The 13,275-nt window shown below is 36.5% G+C and overlaps 1 long non-coding RNA gene across 2 annotated transcripts in view; it reads right to left on the reverse strand.

Moving 5' to 3' along the window:
* Nucleotides 1–11,926, reverse strand: part of LOC132603360 (uncharacterized) — a 16,597-nt gene extending 4,671 nt beyond the window's left edge. The window contains exon 1 of one of the 2 annotated variants that reach the window (XR_009568182.1): nt 11,335–11,926. This is a non-coding gene — a long non-coding RNA (uncharacterized LOC132603360). The remainder of the gene's footprint in view (nt 1–11,334) is intronic. The other variant, XR_009568181.1, reaches the window with a different exon arrangement.
* Nucleotides 11,927–13,275: the final 1,349 nt, after the last annotated feature.

A 13,275-nucleotide genomic window follows, 5' to 3' on the forward strand; every position in this document is an offset into this window, starting at 1 on the left:
GCTTTCTTAAGACAAACTGTTGACTGCGCTCACTTAGCCTCTTGTTGGAATGTTGTAATTTGTGGTTGTGGTTAAGCTCCAAAGCTTGTTCGTGCTATGTATATATAAAAGTAGTTACCACCCTTGAATTGTTGAATCCAATGAATTTTTGGCTTATAATTGTACCCAAAACTAAACCTCATTTGACTTGAATCTTCCTTTTTTCCTTGTATGAGCGTCAGCTAATTGTCTTCCTGCTTCAATGTTAGTTCCATGTTGATCAACTTATGGAAATATTACCATAACTTGAATTCCAACCTTTCATAGAATAAGAATCAGTCCATATATCGTATTGTCTTATGTTGGCATGAAATAGTTTTCCAGTCTCCAGTTGCGTGATAGTAAGAATCAGTTCCTTTGTTGATATGACTACTTCACTGAATCATTTAGAGATCTATTTGGATATCTGATTCTTCAATAAATCCTTCCTTATGTCTCCCTTGATTGTCATCCTGTACATTTTTTGTCAAATCATCAAAACTTTAATGCAAGCTCATAAACTATCATCGACCCAATAGCTACATAACAAACCACAATAGAACCTAACTATTGCAACTAAAGAACTTAATAATAAATCTTGAATTGCTTCGGTTCTTTATCGATATGTAGTTGGCTCTTCTTGAGACTAAGTGTTGACTCCGCTCACTCTGCCTCTCGGTGAATTTCTTATTTGTGGTTGTGGTTGAGCTTCAAAGTTTGTTTGTGTTGTGTTTAGATAGTAGTAGTTGCCGCCCTTGAATGGTTGAATCTAACCATGAATTGGTTTCATAATTGTACCTGAAACCAATCCTTGTTCGACTTAGATCATCCTTTTTTCCCTATATGCACGCTGGCTATTCTCTCACCTACTGCAAAGCTAATTTCATGTGTTCAAATTATGGTAACGATTCCATATAGTTAAACTTTGAATCCTTGTGTAGGAAGTATTTTGAAACGTAATAAAGGTATAAGGAGAGTCTTTGGACAAAATAAAATTGAAAGTTCTGCTACAGACCAAGTTTCCAAGTGAGTTTGCACAAGGCCCCACTTCAAGAGCATATAACCCCCTTATTGGTTGTGAATCTGGGAAAATCCATAGACTTAAAATTTTAGCCCTTTGAAATACCTCTCCAACAATATAAAAATCAAGTCAATCAGAGCTCGGCACAAAATGTTATGAACATTTTACTAAACAATATTTTTGTTGACTCACGATGGGATGTATAGGCCATATTTTCCATGTGTGGGTCATACCTTGAGCGTAATTTGAGCCCTAAAAACGTAGCTCACAGCCAAAATCTTTATTCCACCTATGGTGGCACCCATGGCCCATAAGTGGGCGTAAATGAGCGTCGACAAAAACTTTCAAACGTCGTTTTTTGGCTTCTTCACTTCATTCTTCACCTCTTCAAGTCCTAGAACGACCATTTTCTCTTCTGCTCATCCTCCTTCATCAAGGTAAGTCCCTCCTATGTAAAGCTAACTATCTACGTGTGAGATCGTTATTGTTCTTCCCCACACTATGTTCATCCATGTCTCCATGTCTTCTCCTCTATAGAGGGATATGCCCTAGATTACGAAAAATCTTATTGTTCTTAAACTTTCAATTATGAAACATCTATTCATTCATGTTAATATATTTAGAATGTCATGAACTCTATATGAATCTATGTATGCTCATAATTGATTCCATGAGCTCTAATACGAAATACAATACATAATAACTATAATTGTTCCCCAACATTGATCTCTTAATGATCTTATGTTATACAAAATTATTCTATGATTCACAAGATAACATATGATGTGAAACTACAGGCACATAAGCTAGTTTTATCTTCAAACGTCATGAAATCCTTATGTAAATCCTTGGATTCTCATTATTGTCTATTCCATGAATCCTATGTTTTTAATGTCAATAATATGAAAGTTTCTCAACTTATGATACTTCTTCAAAAGGGTATAAATATGATGATTCTATTGTTTATGAACTCATGACATAATCCGCAAAATTATATAGAATTGAAGAGACGAAATTGTGTTGATACAAGCATGTCTAAATTCAAGAACACCTACTATATGGTTCGCACCCTTGTGTGTATCTGAATGTACCTATATGAAGTAAGGATGTAGCCTAGTAGTGCATGATGCTACCCGCCATGTTATGAACCATGGTGCATGATGATATGTAGTCTGGTAGTGGGTGATGCTACCCTCCATGACACAACCCATGGTGCAATGTTTGAGATACCTATTCTCTATGTTGAAATAAATTACAAACCTAGTATGATTAATTACATGATAGGGCCACCAATGGGGCATAATCATGCGCCAATGATAAAACACATGGTGTATTATAATAAGTCGGCAATTAAGTAACTCTCCTATGTTATAGAAATTTCTATGTTTAATGACACTTATGTTTAGTTATGTCTATGTTTCAGTTACTTTATTAGTTTATGTCCTTATGCTATTGATTTGGGCTGCCCATTTCAATTGGTTTTACAAACGAGTGTTATTCCATTACTTACCTCCCTTTTGCCCGAGGCACTGCATTTCACGATGCAGGTACATATATTCAAGGCGATACCACTCCACGCTATATTGCTGCACTCTTAGCTATTGGTGAGCCCCATTTGATCTTCGAGGAGCAATTATCTTTATGTTTAGCATTTTGGGCTATTTTGGGTATGCCGGGCCTTGCCCCGGTAAGCAATTTTTTCATATTCATGCCATAGAGTCTTCATGGACTAGCAAGTCAGTTATGCAAATGTTGAGTTATTTGGTTTTGTCACATATCTTAGATGTTTTGGACTTAAGCAATATGAATGGAGATATTTTCAAAAGACTCTATCTTATGATTTTCGCCATATGTTATTAATGCCTATCATAAGTAATATGATTATGTTATGTGGTACGCTCGGTCAAGTTTAGGCACTGAGTGCCAGGCCGTGGTTCGGGGTATGACAAACTTGCTATCAGAGTACTAGGTTCAAGTGTCCTAGGGAGTCTATGAAGTCGTGTCTAGTAGAGTCATACTAATGAGTGTGAAGCGCACCACACTTATAATTAGGAGGCTGTAGGATATTGAAGTTAAGTTAAACTTCTTTCCTACTCTAGATCGTGCCAATGAGTTGGGCCTTAAGCATGAATTCTAAATCGTGCTTACTATGTTTCTTTCAGAAATGCCTGCAAAAAGGAAATCAACCACGAGCCAAAGGGATAATGTAGATGATGCCCCAGAAGTAGACTCTTAGACGGAAGGAGTTTGAACTAGGGCTCAAGGACTTGCATCTGGTCAGGCACCTCAAAATTCATCTCCATCCCCTACTTAGAGTCCAACGGAGGTCGTACAACTACAGTTACTCCACCGCCAGTTCATCTGATGTTGACATTAGGAGTGGTATTCAATTACTCACTAGATTGTTACTACTTAGTCTCAGGTTAGGGGATAGCACCTCCAAGTGCTAGTTCTCATGAAGGGATGTCAAGTTCTAGAATTAGAGAATCATTTGTACGAGCCCTTCAGCATTCACCTGGTCGAATCCTAATGAGGATTCACAAAATTTCATTGACGAGATCCAGAGGACTCTCTGAATCATGCATACTACTGGAACCGAGGAAGTTGAATTTGTTGCCTATCAGCTGAAGGATGTTGCTACATATGGTATGAATCATTGGAAGATCTTTGAAGGGAGAATGCAATAGTTTGGGATAAGTTCGCAGAGGCTTTCATTTACCACTTTTTGCCTTTGGAGATTCGAGAGGCTAAGGCTTTGGAGTTTGAAAAGCTTAGGCAGAATGAAATTAGTGTGAATAAATACTACCTCAAGTTTGTTTCTCTAGTCAAATATTCTCTAGATATGGTGTCTACTATGCTGGCCGGAGTCTGAAGATTTTTGATTGGTCATAGAACTTGATTTAGCGAAGCTTCTATTACTGCTTTGAATCAGGATATAACCATCACCAATATGGTAGTTTTTGCTCAGAAGTTTAAAGATAGAACAAGGGACAAAAGGCATTAGAAAGAGAAATATAGGGAGATTATTAAGAGGTCTACGTCGGTAGGTAACTATGGAGTGTCTCAGTCTCAAGGAGGTAGCGATGGATCATTATATAATAAGAGGTCATCAGGACTTTCACTTTCTGCAACCAGTGTACCATCTCCGAGACCCAAGTATCACCAGTCAAGTCAGGAAGTAGAGTTATGGAGTATCAGACCCCAACCTCAAGGTAGCACAAGTCAAAGGCCGTAATGGCCGCCTATTTGCAATCAGTGTGGAAAGGTCCATTAAGGGGTTTGTCGCCTTGGTAAGGTATTCTATAAGTGTGGTCTTCTGGGTCATGTCTAAAGGAATTTCCCCTCAGCCAGGCATGGTAGTATAAGTAGTGGGGTGGCCCATTCCACCAGTTCAACTGAAGCTACAACAGAATTACCATCTGGACAAGTAGAGGAGCATCGGGGTTCGAGTGGACCAATTTAAAGACCCCTTAGGTCGTTTTGTGGTTTTTACCTCTTTCCCTTAAATAACCCTTCTAGTAGCTTCATTATGGTGTATTTGACTTGTGGGGATGGATGATGTGATTTCCGAGGCAATTGGGTAAGTTTTGGGTAAGAAAAAGGATATTTTGAAAATTCTTAAGTTAAGAAAAAAGAATAGTTGACCAAAGTCAACATCGGGGGTAAATGAGTGTTTTTGAAGTTCTGTCGATTCTATTAGGTCCAAAATGTGATTTATGACTTAGTCGAGTCGTTTATTTGGTCCCAAGGGACACAGGGGTATTCGGGACCTTTAGTTGGGAATTTGACTTTTAAAGTGATTTAGAGTTGACCATGGTCGACATCAGGTCATGATGACCCTATTTCATTGTTTTGAGTGCACGAGCAGGTTTATTGCATATTTTATGACTGGTTTGCATATTTGGTTTATGTACGGGGGGTCCCAAATGAGTTTCGAGTGTTGATTCAATCAAAGTTTGGAGCTTTGTTGAGTTTTCTAGTTTATGGTGTTACAGTTCACTTTTACGCAAGCATAGAAGCTAGTAAGAGGTTGTAGACTCTATTCGTATTTTATATTTTTTAGAAACGTCACCTAATTTTATAAAGGAAATTAGGAAAATTGAGTTGAAAAGGGTTTATTCAACAAAGAAAATATCCTTTTAAACCAGAGTTCGCGGTAAGAGTTCTAGTGATCACCTAGGGAAGGTTTTAAGCACCCTAGTATTAAGGATCCGTAGAATTCGATTGACATACGAGCTTCAATGTGTGATTAATGTAATTATTTGCTAAAAAATGTTTCTTTCTTGCAAAAATTGTCATGCTTATCATCAAACTCCATATTTTGACAAAAATATTCTTTCGAGAAAAAAGAGTTGATTTTCTTTTTTGGAAAATATTTATGAGGGTTTATATTCACTTCATTTTCAGACCAAAACCCACTCAAGATTTCACTTAAGTAGAATTTCAAATAGTTTGGTCGAGCTTTAAAAAAAAATAGTTTGGTCCAATGTCATGATTTAATCCTTAAAAGTTTTTGTTATATATATATAAAAAATATAAATAAAGTATATCTCCCTTGCGAAATAGAATAGCTTTTCATGTATAAGTAAAGAGATTTTTGCTTATTATATTTTTCCTTTTTTTAGCTCAATTGGATCAACCATATTCTATTCCCAAAGCCATCATACTCCAAATTATGATCCAAATATACTTCCTCTTGTTTTATTATCTTAAGATTTGGGCTTTTAGCCCAAAAAAGGGTTTTAAACAGAACCTTAAGTTTGATGAGTTTTGAAATCCCTTTCATACTTGTACTTGTTATCTTTTGCTAAAAAGGAACTTTAAGTTTAAAGAAGGAAAGTTGAATTTTTTGTTCAAAAATATCAACTGTTTTCAGTTTTTTTTTTCTTCCTCAAATTACAAGTTAGGAAAAACTTAACCTTTTCAAATAATATATTCCATCACTCCGGATTCAGTTTTGTAAGGAAAAGCTCAAAGTTATTTTTTGGCATGCTTTAAAGGGATAATATTATTTATCTTTTGTTGGATCCGAGTTTGAAAATATGTACAGGCTCCTATCCATTCTAAACGATATATGCATCGTTTTGTCTAATTTTCAGCTTGGTTCCAACCACGGGTTTCAGTAATATACAAGCATTTTTCTTTACACAAATACATAATCATATATACAAAATAAAAAAATAAAAAAAGAGAGGAGAGGAAATAGATTGATGGGTTTACCAAGCCCATCAACAATAATAATGACAATTTTCACCCATTGTTGGGCCTTCTATCTGCGGTTGGACTCGATCTAATGCGATGTTGGGCCTCCAGCCCAACGAGATGTTGCAAAAGGGAAAAAGCATAAGTTCAATTGGGCTCATCTCGGATAAAAGGAATTAATATAGATACTTTAAATAGATCGCATAGTCGTAATATAACAAACCAAATGCCATGCACTTGTTCGTATTTGAAGCACACTATAACATTTGAATCGCATAATTCCAAACCTTTGGGCTCTGGTGAAGATTAAGTTGACCAATGAGTTGGCATTTAGTAAAAGTAAGAAAAATAAAGTCCATGTCAAACAATGGAACCAGCAAAGCTTTTAGCAATGAACTTCTTGGAGATTAATACTCAGGCGACTTTGTTAATAAATAAAAAACTTAAAACTTAACTAATTTAGGAGTTTAACACTAAATGGGATAACTCAAGCTTACTGTCACTAAGGTAACATATTTACCACCTAGACTCAACTACCTGTTTAATTGGACAACTTCAACTTAAAGCGGATTCCACAAACTTGACATAGATATACTTGAAATAAGATCCATAGCAGCAACCCCACGTGCAAGCACAACAAGAATGGATCTGAGTAAGATACAAACTGTTACACCCCAGAACTTTGGGTTGCCAAGTGATGAAGGGACTAACGAGAGTTAAGGCAAACATGATGTCCCTACAAGTAAGAAGGGATACTTAGGAATTCCAACGTAAATTTTCAGAGAAGTTAAAGGCAAGGGAGGAAAGTTCATTAAATGGAACTTCACCGCAGTCCTGCAAAAGGAAGGTTCGACGGTCGTCCTTGGTACCGTCGAACAGGTCGACGCCCCGTCGATGGCGCCGTAAAACTGAGCTGCAACAAAGACCACTCGATGAACAGGTCGACGCTCCGTCGATCAGTTAGACGTACCGTCCTTCTCACCGTCGAATGAGGAGAAATGACAGATTGTTCACTGAAATTTGACGATATTGACGATCAGATCGACGCCCCGTCGATCCAATCGACGCTCCGTCGATCGCACCGTACATCACGGACGAGACTGATTTCTTGAATTAATATAAGACCCTCCTCCATTTTTCATTTCATTTCATCTTCCACTCTCTCCTCTCTAACAACTCTCTAGAACCTTCTCCACCATTCCTCCCCAAGAAATCAAAGGAAAACCATGGTCAACTACACCAAATACATGAAATCAAGTTTGTGAAACCAATTAAAAGTTCATCTAAGTCAAGAAAACTCAAGAAGAGTGAGTTAGGGTTTTGGTGCAAGAAGAGGAATTCCCCTCAAAAGCTATTCATCCATCATTAGGTGAGTTTTATGACTCTTTTTATATGGTTTGAGTGTTTGAAAGTTGAAACACTTGAATTGTGGAAAACATAACAATTGGGTCATGAATGGGTGAATAGTAATTGGAGTGAATTATGAATGTTGGTATGCTGTGATTGTGAAAATGTTATAAGTGACATTTAGACCATAAAATAGGTATTATATATGAGAAAACGCGATAACGAGTTATAATCATAATTGTGGGGAAATCTAAGGGAAATGGTGAATTGTGGTAAAAGTAGATAAGTGATGATTGTGGATGCTATATTGTAGATGTTGTTATTAACGTTGGGAGTTGATATAGAATGTGGGAAAAGTAGTATAAACAAAGGAAGCGCTGCCCAATTTTCTCTAGAAATAGTGAAATGTTCTTATAGTCGAGTAACTAATGTTAATGCGATTCCTCTCGAAGGTTGAGGCACGAGCATCAAAGGAGGATGATTGAGCGATAAGATAGTTGAACGACAAAGGTATGTGGGGCTAGTCCTTTCCTTCTATGGCATGACTCCCTTAATATGACTTTCTTTCTCCACCATGAATCTCTTAAGTCCCGAAAAGATACAAGTAGATACCCCTATTTGCTACACAAGGTAACGAGTTAGAGTATAGGAGTTATAAATGCTCATAAACTGATGTCATTATTGCTTACACTCACCTCATATACTTTTCCCTTCAAGGTGAGGCAGGATGTTGATGAGTGCCCATAATGGAATCGGGGGATCATGACCTTACGTCACCCCGATAAAGTGTAGTTGTTCTTGAGCCCTATGCATGTACTATGATAAGCATACTATGATGAGCATGTATGATGAGCATAACATAACACCGCGCCTATTTGGCCGGCGAGTCACCGCTAAGGCGGGCAGCTATACTACACACCATGGCCAACTGGCATGGGCAGACACCACTAGTGGGCGGCAGGAGATGATACCCCGGATGCAGGAGGCCTGGATGCAGGCTAATGCTACTGAGTATCACACCGATCCAACGTGGACGGGCAGCTTATATGACTATATATATATTTATGCATTTATGATATGATGATAATTATGAGTAAGTCAGCATGCATCACTTCCTTTTCTATGTGACAGTCAGATACATATGTTCCTCATTGATGTTCCCTTTATTTCATTGATGTGATATTATTGCTTATGCCTGTCATACTCAGTACAATGTTCGTACTGACGTCCTTTTCCTTTGGACGATGTGTTCATGCCCACAGGTAGACAGGGAGGCAATCTTGCCCCAGATTCGTAGGAGCTGTCAGCTGTTAAGAGCACTCCATTGTCCCGGAGGTGCTTATGGTCTTTCTTTTCTGTACATATATGTTTTGGGCACGACGGGGTCCTGTCCCGTCCATATGTCTAGTATTCTAGTAGAGGCTCGTAGGTACGTAGTGTGGGTGCTATGGTCTCACAAGATTGCTACTACGTGTATATATATATATATATATATATATATATATATATATATATATATATATATATATATATATATGGGTATATTTTATGTCAATGACCAAAAGGCTTGTGCATGTTAAAGTATTTATATTCTCAAAGAAAAGATGTTTTCTTATAATCTGAGTATGGTATTGATATAGGCATTAGACGAGAGTGATAAGCAGTAGAATGAGGGGTGCTCGGTGGTTAGCCCCGGGTACTTGTCGCGGCCCCTGGTCGGGTCGTGATACAAACCCATTTTACTTAAAAAGAGTTCTGGACATCTAAAGGATTCGGAAAAAAAAGGCATCGGAAAACGAAGTTCTCTATCTATTCAACATTCAACTTGAGCAGACAAACATAGGATGATAGCATCTTGAGTATTCACGCATGACATCAAAAATCAGAAACAAGATATAACAACTTCTTACCATACTAACTAGTTAAAATTGTACTTTTATAATCAGATAAATTGATCCTTTGACACTAACTAGAAAACATTTAGCACTTTAACTGGTGTTCCAAGGTACTTTAAGCAATTTAAACTTCATCTTTGCATATTTAGAATAAGTAGTGATGATGGACACTGCCTAGATCCAAATCCATTACTAAGGATGAGCAAAAGAAATCACATGAGCTATCACTTAAATAGGATAGGACCAGCTTACACTTTTGAGAGGAAAATCAGTCAACATTTTAAGAATGCTGAGGCTAGTTTGTTAAATATAGGAAAGAATAGAGAAATTATTTCATGCTTAAGGTTACTAACAAAAACTTGTTCCTTAGAAGGAGCTTAAACATTTTGGAAAAACCAAACAGGTGGGATTTTGAAAGGATTTCATCAAGCATCAAATACAGCTATCCCAAACACACTGAAAACTAACATGTAAGCTAAATGCCAATGTGCTGATAAAGGGGGAAGGGATGGGTACAGATTTCCTGAGTTAGTTATTGATCCATAAAGAAGTTTAGGATAAACTTCAAAGAAAACATGAAAGGGATTAATAGCACTCATCATGAAATACCCTTAAAACCTTAAAATAAGAAACACAACTTTCCCAGGAGAAACCAAAACCACAAATAAGGAAAAAAGACTTATCTCAACCTTATCAAATGACATTAAAGGAAAAAAATTTCTAAAAATGTTTTTTTTTGTTCTAGTATCAAACAGAGGAAATCAGAACTGATTCTTATCTAGAGCTCTTAAACTTAGTAAGAAGCCAACCATACCCTTATTGACCTGGAGACACAAGTAGCCATGAATTCCCTTTTGAAAGTATTTGCAACATAAACTATCATTATGGGAAATTTCTAATCATTCTCTTAAAGGACAGAACTTTACAGGATAAGATCAATCCCACATAATGACTTCAAAGACCATTGTTCTTGACACCACAGTGTGAAAAAAAAGGGTATTTAAACTCTAGGTAAATATTAACATTATCACTGTTGGGCGTAGGCCAAGCTGCCCGGAAAACTTTCAAACTAATTTTTTAAATACAATAATAGAGAGCTAAACTATTCCGTGTTCAAACTAATGAAAAAAAAAAAAAAGGGATTCGGTCATTTGGAAGAAATATCATAGTGAGAAAAGACCTGAAGACGACCTTAAATATTAATCTCAACCTTAATGTCAACCTAAGCTATTTCATTGCTAATCCACAAAACTAAACTACTTGAGTGATCCTATCTTTAGGAATGTTCTTGTCCTGGCTGGTGTTAAACATGATAAGATGTGGACATTTTTAACGAGTTGGAAATTTCATGAATACAAACAAAGACCAACAACGAAACAAAAATCCCTTTTTTCACATGTGTTCTGCCAAATACTGTCAATTCGCATTTTTCACGACAAGATATTATCATTCAGGATTAACACTAGGCTCTATGCAGGTACCTAATACGCTACTTTCAATCAGCAAACAGATCATCCAATGACCTTACACAAGTGCTTCATGCTCGCAAATAAATGAACGTAAAACGAGTGTATTATACTTATTCGAGAAAGTGCAGAAATGACCTCATACCTTCTACCAACTAAGGCTTAAGGGAGATAAGAAACTCTAGTAGCAAACACATAGCCTAATAATTTTAATTAAAGCAGAAATAGAACTATTGACTAAATTAATTATAACAAAACTAAAATGAAGGAAAGTTACTTATCTAGGTCTAACATCATTTCAAAAAATAATCTAATCTACCATAAAATTGAAAACACACAGAACTTTAAAAAAATAAAAATAAAGCTGAAATGACGAAGAAATTACCTTTTTGCCGAGCAGCGACGGGGGCGACGAGAGTTGAGTCGATCAGTTTTCACCAACGGCGACGAAATTGATACTCGAACAACAACAACAAAAACAAAAAATATTAAAATTTTAAACTTAAAAACACCAATGGAACTCAAAGTTCAGACTCAAAATGTCTTTTAGCCATGTAGTGGTGTGTAAAACCGTCGTAGAGAAAATGATGTGGGACAATTAGGATTGCCTTGGAATCCAATTTCAACTTGAAATTCATTTAGTTTTGCTTGATATCCGAAAAAGAAAAGAAAAAATTAAAAGCATGTTACCGTTTGCAAGCTATCGAAGAAGACAAAAACATTTAAACCTTTGCTCAAAAATGGATGAGAGAAGGCTATATGAATTGAAAAAGCAGATGAATATTTGCAAAAAATGGCATTCGCGTGAGCTGGAGATTGATGAGCTTTAGGCGATTAGGGTTCGTTTGTTCTTTTTCTGTTTTGGCTGAAATGAGATCAGGTTGAAGAACTTAGAGAATTAAAAACTTTTGGGGCGGGTCGGACGAACGTTTGGGCTAGAAATGAGGGGTTCACTTAAGGGGAATTAAAGAGTGGCCAATTGTATTGAAAGCATAGCCTATTTTGTTCAATTGTAGACAACATTTGTTTAAATATCTGATTTAAGAAAAAGTTTGAAATCAAAACCAATTCTTAAAATCAGACTAAGTTGCAATAAAATTGAGACAAATTATACAATTAACTAATTAAGCTTCTTGACTTCAATAAAGTAAAATATTTTTTTTTCAATAATAGACTAATTTTAGTAATGACTTTAATAGAAATACGTACTTAACTAAAATACTTTTTCTTATATAATTTGATTTTAAAATTTATAAGACTTACATAATTAATATTTAAAATTATGCGTAAAATATACATAATATATATTAGGGTATGTTTTGCCAAATGAAATGGAAAAACAGCACCATAACTAATTTTTTTTTTTTTGGATATTCTGAATCAGTCTTTACCCTGTTTATAATTCAAGAAGCTTGACTAGTTAATTTGATTTTCTGGAGGGCAAAAATTGGGTGCCAACATATGGGTCGCGGTGCGAGAAATGGTAAGTTGGGTGGGGGTCACACCTACGATGTTCTGGCTACAGATGCGAACTCGCATCTTCGGGCTGTCCTTTTTTAAGTGGGTCTCACTTCCGCGAGATTTTAACCGTAGATGCGGAAATTGGACTGCATTTGTGGTATCGCTAGACAAAATATATCCCATTTTCTCCCATTTTGAACTTGGACATTTCACTCACATATTTGGAGCTTGGGACCTTGGTTTGGAGAGATGTTTTAGGGTTTTACAAGATTCTTCATGGGGGTAAGTTTCTAACCTTCTTTTCATCATTCTACCTTCGATTATTACGGAATTTCATCATTGAAATCACGAGTTAGGTTAAGAAATTTGGATTCAATAACCCTAGGTTGAAAATAAGGATTTCTTCAAATTAATGATCGAATTGATGTCAGATTTGGTCTGAAAGTTCTATGAGCCATGGGTAAACTAATTTTGGGGCGAAATTATAGTTTTGCCTTTAGGGCTCAGGATTGCCTTATTGGGTGACTTTTTGGATCCGAAACTATAATATAGCAATATGTGTGTCTTCGGAATCATGTGCTAATGTAAAATCCATATTCGAACAGATTGGGATCATTCGGAGGCTCTATGGAAGGGTAAGGCTTTGTTGTGAGCATCGAATTCCAAATCAGGCAAGTTGAGACCTTACGTGACTCTATTTGAAGAGTGTGGTTGGTTTAAATGGACTAATAAAGAGGGAGTAATGGGGAAGTATAGGGGGCCTTATACTTTTGAGGTGACGAGCAGTTGTATTGGGTACCGGTGCCATGTTATGGGAATTTGTGTATGATCGAGTCGTATAATCCGGTCTGAGTGCCATGCTTTT

This window comes from Lycium barbarum, chromosome 7 (genome assembly GCF_019175385.1).
Source record: "Lycium barbarum isolate Lr01 chromosome 7, ASM1917538v2, whole genome shotgun sequence".
Taxonomy (NCBI): Eukaryota; Viridiplantae; Streptophyta; class Magnoliopsida; order Solanales; family Solanaceae; genus Lycium; species Lycium barbarum.